This window comes from Salvia splendens, unplaced genomic scaffold (genome assembly GCF_004379255.2).
Source record: "Salvia splendens isolate huo1 unplaced genomic scaffold, SspV2 ctg173, whole genome shotgun sequence".
Taxonomy (NCBI): Eukaryota; Viridiplantae; Streptophyta; class Magnoliopsida; order Lamiales; family Lamiaceae; genus Salvia; species Salvia splendens.
The window spans coordinates 1-9,559 of record NW_024598812.1 but is presented as its reverse complement, the minus strand read 5'-3'; the positions used below and the strand labels follow the sequence as shown (position 1 = coordinate 9,559).

Genomic DNA, 9,559 nt, shown 5'->3' with positions numbered 1-9,559 from the left:
TTGTTAAGAGACTTATATTCTGTTGGGATATTTTGTTTTTTAATAGACGGTTATATACTATATCGGTGTATAAAAGTCAACGCGGTTGGTTATATTTTGAGTCGAAAATGGCAAAAAAATTAAAAAGGGTGTAATTATTTATCCGTTTTATTGCCTTATTCGGTCGAAAGATAGTCCATAAATTAAAATGAGTTCAAAGAAATGCAGATATTAATGAGAGACTTAAGAGCATCCACATCCGAGCTCTTGCCAACGAGCACGGATGTGGGCCCGGGACCCACTTTTACTCTCTGCTCTTAGGCAAGAGCACACACCCACATCCGTACTCTTCCGCTAGGACATGCTCAAGGGTCCCACCATTCTATTATTCAATTTAAATAAAAACATTTTCACAATATTAAAATGCATTAAAAATAAACCAGAATAATATTACAAATTAAAAAAAAATTACATAATTAAAATCCTAAAAATTAAAATTTTCATAATTAAAGTCTTAAAAATTAAAAATTACATAATTTAAATCCTATAAATTAAAAATTACATAATTAAATTCATAAGTGGCGAATTTCGTCCAACTGGATGATGAATGTGTGTATTTATAGATGATTTTGGGATTTTTTTTTTAATTTTCAAAAAAAAATTAAAAAAACAGTAATAAAACGGCTATATGTTTGGGAATCCGAAAATATCTATTTTTTAATTTTTTGTATTAATTTCGATTTTTTTAAAAAAGAAAAAAATGCCAACAGCCAATAGAAACGTGTCACGTCGCCCTGCTCGCTGGCCACGGACGTGCTCTTAGCTAAGAGCAGCCTTGCCAGCGGCGGGCAGGGGTGTTCTTGCCGCTGGCACGGACGGACAAATCCCACCGCTGCGGAATGCTCTAATATGGCGACCTCAAACATTGAATATATTTCTGTAATTATAATTGATAGAAAATATTTTTGCATGTTTAGATCACTATATTCATGTTCTGCTATAGGCAAGACGAACAATGCTTCTTTTAAGCATGAGATTTAAGAAATTGATATTTAAAAAGTTAAGTGGAGATAGTAAATATGAGAAAAAGTAGAGGAGTATTATTTTTTTTGCTAAAAGATGAAATAACTCACTTATGATGGGCCCCACCCAAAAAGGGAAGTTACTCGTTTATGATGTGATAAATTGAGTAGTACTTAGGGAGAAGAGAGGCAAGGAAGCATGATTGTGCTGAACTTTAGCTATCGTCGCACGCATATTAATTTGCATCGTCTTACATAAATTAATATGTATATAAGGATGGGATAAAATCAAATTTGTTCCAAAATAAAAACTTAAAAGTTATTCAGTCCTAGCCAGCCAATAATATGATGTATAGTTACAAAACAATTGATATCTTTGTCGTGTAAGATTCACTTTGACTTTTTTTATCCCATTTGTGAGTGTAGTAATTGATTATTCATTCTAGAGATTAGAAAATGTTATTCATATCTTATGGAAGTTAAATCATTTTTGGCAATTTCGGTCAAAAGATTGGATTATAAATTAAAATATACTCTAAGCAATTACTACTAGTATGATGATATAGAAAACACTGAGAAATATACAATACGTGTAGATTCTTGTGACTAAGAATATGAAATGCATGTTTTAAAATCTTTTTACTAGGACAAGTTTGATACCCTCCGTCTCATAGGAGTCATTCTTATTATGAGCACGAGTTTTAAGAAATGTAAAGAATAGTGAGTTAGAAAAGTTAATGAAATATGAGACTCACTTTTTTGTATTGGTTTATAATAAAAAGTGAGTGGAGTGAGTTACTAGTGGAACATGAGACCTACTTACTATTCATGATAAAAATGAAGTGCCGACTTTTATTGTGGGGACGAATGGAGTATCTTTTATTAGTGAAAGAGAAACATCTTCAGTTAATAATTACAGTAACAAGGAAGAGGCTACGGCAGTCTTTTTAAAATACATGCTAGAAATCGAACAAGAGTAAGTAATTAAAAGAAAATTAAGAATATATATTTCTAGGGCTACGGCAGTCTTTTTAAAATACATGCTAGAAATCGAACAAGAGTAAGTAATTAAAAGAAAATTAAGAATATATATTTCTAGCAGAAATCGAACAAGAGTAAGTAATTAAAAGAAAATTAAGAATATATATTTCTAGCATAATTTATATTGGACAATTTGATGCCCGTAAGAAGTACTCCTATTATTTATTTCATAAGATCTTATCATATTATTTCCGAACAGTATTTATTTAATAAGATCTGATTATATCATTTCTGAACAATAGGTTTGCACTTAAAATCTGTGAGCAAAGACGTAATCACATTTAAAATCTATGGGCAAAGACTTAATCTGTGAACTTGCTCCTAATATGTCCAAATAAGTCTCGTTTTTAGATCATTCTTAGTTTTTGATGTATAAGAATCTCACTTAAAATAGTTCGGGTGGAGCCCTAAATGAAAAAATGCATAGATATTTACGGTTTAAAAAGAAAAATTAGATGTGTAAAAAAAAAGGATGCATAAGAAAAAAGAAAAGAAATAAATGGGTGCATATAAATAACAGCTTCGATTTTATGAATTTTGTAAAAAATGAAAATGCCAACAACATTAGTCTACATTGTGTAATTATAACTATATTAGTGCGCGCCGACATATATTTCTTTGATTGAGTGGTTATGAGGGAAGAGGTTTCCAGGTTGGGTATGAAAATCTCTATAAATTTGAGCTTTTAAATGTATTATTATTGAACGTAGATTAGTAGTAGTAATACACACCGAAGTGGTCTGTAACACTATTTTTAATGCTAGCAAATAATTATAGTTAAGTCTAGCAGCAGTAACCTACACCTTGTTTGACTGTATATACTAATCAATGTTACTAATTTTCACCTTGTTTGGACTGTATACCCTAATAAATGTTACTCATTTTCACCCTCCCAGTATACTGTATATATCAATCAACTAGCTGTTAATTCTGCCAATAATTCTTTTAGAAAATTACACCTTTTGAAAAATGTGGTAGCTAAGTCAATAATTTCGAACAAGTACTGGGCTCATTAGTTCACTTTTTTTTAATTATTATTATTTTATTTTATTTAAGTACTAATAGTTCACGTCTAGCTATTTTGTTTAATCGTTTTTAATTTATGGTTTTATCGATAATTAGATATTCAAGGCCTTGTTGGGCCACTCACTAAAGCCCATTTAACCAGAGCCATGGAAACGTGTCAAGACATCTACGGGCCTGGTCAGGTGGCCCACAACCCCTGTCCGCGACATTACATCATACCAATTCAATATTTAAGTTGTTTAATTGCATATAAATACACAGACAAAAATTTTGTTTTTTTTTATAGTAATTACCTATTTATCAAATAATATATCAACTTTCATTTTTTTTTTTGGCTAATGTGACCCTAATTCAAATAAAGACCACAATAATCATATGTGCACGCTTTAGATTGAATGTCATATGTGAACTAGCAATTAAGGTGGCACTTGAATAAATAAACACCATATAGAATTTGTGGCGAGAAAATATGGGAAATTGAATTTGTTTTGTTATCAGTTATGGGTAGAGAATAAATCGGATTGGTTCAATTTGGGGTCTATCAAAAAAATTAATTGCAATAATAGGGGCATAGGTGGAGGATAATTCATGAGCGGCAATTTACGGTTTATGAAGAAATTGTGGAAGACTATATTACAAGTGGCATATGGTGGGCCTCATTTCTCATGTGAAAAAACTTATCTCATAATAAAAAACTATGCCTCTTTCATACGCAAACAGTTGCTTTCAACAAACTATACATACTTACATCGTAGGGTTTTTTGCTTCACCAAAATGAATGCCTATTTATTACACTTACAAATTTGACCTCGTCAAATCAAACCCTTCCAAATCTATTCATAAAATATAAATTCTAGTTTCTTAATAATATCATTTACCGTTGTTAAATCATGAAAAATTACGATATTACTATATTATAAAGATCTCTTTAATGGATGAGACAACATCATAACTTGAACTCATAAGATTATGATATTTACTCATCCATTCACTTGAATTGAGTGCTATTTCTCTTTCACTGACTCTCAAACGACTCACCTTCTTATTTTTGTGATTTTTCTTTTCTTCTATGTGATGTTTTTTGAACCTAACTCAGAAAATAAGAAATATGATTCGGAATTTATCTAAATTTTTTTACTTAACCATAAAATCCAAAATTAAATTTTTATGTTCCAGTTTATGTACCTGGGTCATATATATTTGTAACAATTTTACACAATTTATATGTATGTGTTGCTGATTATAATGCAAATTTCATACCAATGTTGTTGCAATCACCTCTAATACTATAGTCAATCATAATTCACGTATTAATTCATAGAGGAAAATTATTGAAATATCAATGAGACGGACCACTAAAATAATTACCTCCAATCTATCATTTCTAAAGGCAAAAGATGATTATTTAATATCGAGAGTTCAAAGTATGCTACTACTATTACTAGGATAGTAGGATGTCTACTTATGCAACAATCACTCTAACTAATTCGATCATTTTCAGAATGAAAAAATATGCACGAACCGGTATAGCTTCCGGTTCATATGTAAACTATATATTATGGGAAATTACTAAAATTTAATGAATAATTAAGTATAAAATTAATCAATTATTTAAAAGATTGTAAAAGGTTATAACTAATTAAACACGAATTATTATCTATTGTAGATTAAAAACTCAATTTTTATATACCAAAAATTTGAACCGTAATATATATACTATATTACAAAAGCGCTTTTATCGTAATGGTTCATGGGTTAAAGAGATCAAATTCCAACTATGAACAAATGAAAATCTATTTTTGAGAAAATGTTTTAAAAATCTAAAATCAGTTCAACAAACTGATTTTCTGGTTGGAAGTGTTTCATCAACCGATTTTTCTGGTTAGTCCACCAGTTTTCAAAACACTGCTTTTATTGAATACAATTATGCCTCATTATCTCAAATCTTTGAATCAGTAGACAGTAAAAATAAGCTTAATCGCTTAAATACATAAAGAATAAATAAATAAATAAAATTCTTGTATTTTATATGCTAAACTAAACATTACCAAAATTCATGTATTTGAGAAAATTATCTCCCCCAAAACGGAAGGAGAGTAAATACACTACACAACGCTACAACACAAAATTATCTCCCAATAAAAGAAAAGTAACGTTCAATAATTTTGGTGATCGAATATGAGCTCTCGAATGTTGAAAAGTAACGTTCCATAATTTTGGCTAGTCGAATCTAATTTAATGAGTGGGGGACTGAGCTACATCAGTCCAAATTATGTGTACAACTCAAATTTACCAAATAAGCATATACCTAAAGTAAAAAATTTAATAAAATCCATATAAAGTAGTCCTATAAATCTAGGCCATGGCAACTAGTATGAAAATCTAATGTAGGGAATCATCGTTTACTAAACAAATAATCCACTATTGATTTTATAATAGTGTCATACTTTTGTTATAGCCATATACTATCAATTATTTTGTTAAAATTCATGTTATCCACACTGTGATAATTGTGTTGCGGTATATAAGATGATGTCTTATGCGCTTATTATCATTAACGTGAAATGTGATGTAAAACCTAGAATAGAATCAATCAAAAAGCATAGAATAGAATTAATCAACAAACATAGAATAGAATTAATCAACAATCATGAAATGTAAGTATATATATGAAACAGATCAACAACACAGAGCGATGTATAGGAAAAAGAAATTTGTTTATAAATAGAGACTTTTATGGAGCAGAGAAATACACAAATATTTTATTACATATAAGAAATCAAAGAAAAAAAACATTTATTACAAATAAAAGTGTGCAACTCTATCAAAAAATTTCAAAATTATATTGAATGAATTATGTATTATGTACGTGTGGACCAAATTAAATTATTTCTTTTTCTAGAGCAATCTCGCTATGCTTCTCTAATCCACTTTTTTTATAATTTATTTATTTTTTTGTGATAGGGGGGGAGTCGTGATTTGTGATTTCTGAAACGTTAGAAGCTGAACTTTGAGTTTAGTAGTGACAATCGTCAATATTCGAATTATGTCTATTTGAAATTATAAACATTCTTTACAGAAGGTTAGATCTTAAGAAGAAACAGACCTCAGTCCATCACTCTTGGTTAAATTTGAATTATGAGAGCATTCACTACGGGGGCGATCAAATGAGGCGTGCGTTGATCGGCTCCCCCATCGGCCCCATTGCGGCCGAGAATCGGCCACCACAATTTTTGTGTTTTTTTGTTCGCAGTTTTTGTGTTTTTTTATTCGGATCATTTAAACATGATGTGACTGCATTTGGAATGAATAATAGATATATTTAGAATTTTGATAATAGTTGCATAAATTTCAAATAGGAGAGTTACTTTCTCTCTTTTTTTATGGTAATAAACGGCGGATAACACTTGAAATAAACTTAATGAATGTAAGAAATGATTTGTGTGTTTATTGGATTATTGAAAATCTTTCCAAGGAATAGAAATATATTTAGATATTCTGATAATAGTTTTATGCATTTATTTTAATTTTTAACCATAAATCAGAAACACATCTAAACTCAAAACAGATTTTCTACAAATCTCTCAATTTTTTTATACAATTAAATCAATATAGAATTGGGGACAGCTCTATTCATCCAATCCTATTTACACAAAATCTCCTAAAATCTCAAAATCCATAATCAAAATTGATCCTATTACACAACTAGTTCCGTTTGATCACATTTCAAGAAACATTTGCTTACCAACTCCCTCCAAAACACAAACCACATTCATAATTGATTGCATTTTCGATATCAGTTCAATTCAGATTTCTTCTTCTCCAAAAACATCCAAATTGCATTTGCAACGAAGATGTATGTTTTACCTACCGTGTGTCTTCCTCTTCTTCTTCGACTTTCTATTTCCACCGTTTTGCTTCCCTTTGTGCATATCCACACCATGTTTCCGTTTCTTGCTGCTGCTCCGTTCCTGCTGGTCATCTTCAGGCTCATCATCATCATCGTCATCTTCATCGGGACTGTCACTCAACGGAGCATCTTCATCAGAGCTGAGAACCAAGTCCTCAATGATATCTTCATCCAAAGCCATATCTTCTGTGTGCTTAGTAGTACTACTCTTCTTGTTGACACTTTTCTGTTGCCTAATACACCAAACAAATATATTATACATCCTTCTTTTCCTTTATTTGAGAGAGAGAGAGAGAGAGAGAGAAATGTACTTGGAATAGTGATCAGAGAGCAGCACTGGCATTTTCTTTCATGTCAGAATCACCATGCTCATCATCGTCACTTGATATCTTGTCCCGAATTTGATGAATCGTCACTTGATATCTTGCTCCCGAATTTGGATGATTATCTCCAATGAGCACACTGGTCATTGCACTCTCAGCATAGATACACCTGATTTTTTCTCCAATCAGATCACAGCAAAACTCAGCTCTCAGCATATAGATACAATATCGAGATCAGTAGAATAACGTCATTGGATTTGGTTCAGTAACAAGTGCCGTTCCTTGCTCCTTCCTGGCTCTCTGGCGTAGTGTGGCAGCATACTGGGACAGGGGGCTCGTGCCTGAGTTTTTCTCGTCCTGGTAAAAATTGGTGGAAAACAAGAAAACAGATAAACGAGATGAACATAGACTAATAGCCTATACAAATGTTTCAGTTAATTAAATTACTATCAGCAAAACATAAATTAACAGGCTAAGCAACAATTTGCAGTCGAGGCTTAGCATGCAGGCAACAAACCTCAAGGAAAGATTCTGCCAGTGTCATTTGGCAAGAGTGCAACTGTCGTTCGCTTTTTATTCACAAAATCGGAATTCGCTTCAATCTGTGGCAGATGGCAGCACAGAGATTAATCCAACCAGAAGGAAGGACGACTGTTTATGTTTTATAGTAGAGATCATAAAGTTCAAAGCTTATTTGATATTTGAAAATGCAAAATGGAAGAAGTGGTCTCAAGGGACGTATGACAAACCTGGCAAGTGAGGCGCCTTATTTCTTTACGAAACCTATCAACCTTCGTGGACTTAATGAAGTTTCGCTACCGGACACCAGGAATGAAAGACAATTCCAAGAACGCAATAGAGTAACTCCACTGAGCAAGATGCTCGGTGAGTTCCTCAACCACAGAGAAAACACAGGCCTCCTGAAATGCCCGGGTCTTCAAGGTGGATTTGCTAACCTGTTGCAGACAAATCCAGATTTCTCATTAAAGGCTGTATCACATCACGAAATATGGATGATAATTGATAACCACTTTTATTACCTTTAGGATTGAGTTAAAATCAACAGCTTTGCCTACTCCCCCTGTAGGAGGTTTACGCAATTCTTTAAACTCTAGCGAGTCCAGCAGAAGTAGAGATACAGGAATAAATGAACCCATTGATGCACTGATCCGGTTGAGCATTCTTACACAACGCAATCTAAGTGGGAAATAACAAGCTGAGGGAACCACACGAGCTACCCCAGTTATGATCTGTGTCAACGGATATGCAATTGGTTTCTAATCAGCTTCGTTGCTATATGCACAAACAACTCCAGTCCATAGCTCCAGGCAATTTATAACTTCCACTGATAAACCTTTCGAAAAATTTCCTGCCAGAGTGAACGATAGTTTCTGTGATCTGTGACAGGATGAAGAAAAATATAATTCATGTTCCCAACACCATACCTTATTTGAAGAACTGGAACGTGCTTCTCTCCCCTTCTCTTTCTTGGAAGGCTCATCCTTCCCTTTACTGTTATTTTCCTTTTCGTTGGAGAAAAGAGTGCTTCCTTTAGTATCATTACTAACTGCCGAATGTAAACAAAAGCATGCTGATACGCAGCTGGAATGTCAACCCGAAGAAGTTCAGCAAAGCAATTACCAAGAAATTGGATATGCTGCAATTTTGTCGAATTAACAAAGTGGCAATTTAAGACATAGGCTTTATACATCCCTTTGATGCGATCTTCCAGACAGTCAGAGCCGAGGCATATGCAACAGTCTCTCAGAAACAAAAAGGAGACAACCGCAGTGCACCACTCCCGGTACCCCAGAAATGAAGCGCAACCTTAATGTACTTCCTCAAAAGAGCAGGAAAAGCAGACGAGTATCTCAGGCGCCTTAACATGACGCAATCATTTCATTATCGGTCATTTGGTTCAACGATGTAGAGCATTTCCAAGATATGACTTCACCAAGAGATTATATTTCTTCCATCGCTTCGTAGCCATAAGTTCCTTAACCATCTCATCCTTTCCCCGGAGGATGGGATTTCAAGATATCTTGAAGAATCCCATCCATTTCATTCAAGACAAACAGCATTATCTTATTGAAAACACTGCTCGACATGGTGCTAAACTTTGCTGCAGGGTCGTCACCACTATCATCGCCATAATGGCAAGCACTCCGGAAAGCTTCAGAATTGAGCGAACAGCAGCTAATTTTTAACTCGGAACGGATTGCTTCGATCCAAGAATCAACCATTGCACTAGTTATCAC

The 9,559-nt window shown here is 33.0% G+C and overlaps 1 pseudogene; it reads right to left on the bottom strand.

The window, feature by feature from the left end:
• Positions 1 to 6,622: 6,622 nt before the first annotated feature.
• LOC121789205 lies at positions 6,623 to 9,556 on the bottom strand (annotated as a pseudogene).
• Positions 9,557 to 9,559: the final 3 nt, after the last annotated feature.